We start from the raw sequence: 1,270 nt of genomic DNA, 5'->3' as shown, positions 1-1,270 counted from the left end.
TAATGGGTATAGAATTTCAGTTGGGGAGCATGGAGAGGTTCTAGAGATGGATGGTGGTGATGGTTGCGCAGCAATGTGGGTACACTTAATGCCACAGAGCTGAAGTGATAAGAATTGTGGATTTTGCCACGATAGAAAAAAATGAAAAAATAACTATTAATGAAATAACTTTTAATTAAAAATACACAAAAGATATATAAAAATACTGTGTTTACCAAAAGGCATGCATAACTTCATATTTATCCTTTCACAGTTACAAACTCAACCTTTCTCAGTAATTTCTGGTGGTAAATATGGATTGATGCTTTTCACACTCATTAATCAATAATGTAGACTCCTGTGGGACCTCCTTGAATTTTCACATGTACAGTATTACATCAGAAACAAGCACTACTGAAAGAAAAAATGAGGAAGAAACAAAAATAAAATCTTTATCATCTGTCATGAATGCACTTACACTGGTAGCCAGCAAATTTTTCTTTAAAACTCCAAAGAGTAAATATTTTAGACTTTTCAGACCATACAGAGTTTTTTGTAACTACATAATTCTTCTGTTGTTGTATAAAGGCAGCCATAAACAATACCTAAAGGAGTGGGCATGGCTGATTCCAAGAAAACTTTACCTACAGGAACAGCCACGGGCCAGCCCTGGGTAATTTGCTGACTGTAATCTTTACCATGTAGTAGTTTGATTGCCAAGAGCTCCAGCTTTTCTTTGGGCACTCAGCTGAAGCTAATGGATAGAATATATTTAACATAGGTATGCCTGTGAAGTGCACTGGGAGGCCTCCTCAATAATTGTAGCACTTATGATTGGTGTTGGAATCATCCCAGGTTTATTCCTCTTCCATTATCTTTAAATTAAGAATTGCCGTGTGATTTGCTTTGGCCAGTGAAATGTGAACAGAGTATTATATGGATTTCCAATTGGAAAAATTGAAATACAGGTGCAACTTGCCATCTAACCTTTTGCCTACTGCAATATTGTAGAATTACGTGTCCAGAATGAGTCTGTATCACCCTAGCTTCCTGAGTGACAGTTATAAGCAGAAAGCCCCTGCAGTACCACAATAGATATGCTTAATTGGCAAGAAATAAATTGTGACTGTGTTAATCCAGTGAGATTTTGTGATTGTAAATTATCACATCATAATTTAATCCATCCTGCTTGATAGTACACTATTTGATTAATAATTGTGTAATTTTAAATTTTCATTAATTGTAAATCATGATTTGCCAGTATCTGAAGCAGCGATTAAAGGAGTTTTAT

This window comes from Lagenorhynchus albirostris, unplaced genomic scaffold (assembly GCF_949774975.1).
Source record: "Lagenorhynchus albirostris unplaced genomic scaffold, mLagAlb1.1 scaffold_78, whole genome shotgun sequence".
Classification (NCBI taxonomy): domain Eukaryota; kingdom Metazoa; phylum Chordata; class Mammalia; order Artiodactyla; family Delphinidae; genus Lagenorhynchus; species Lagenorhynchus albirostris.
The sequence above is the reverse complement of the archived record's forward strand: the minus strand, read 5'-3'. Positions refer to the sequence as shown.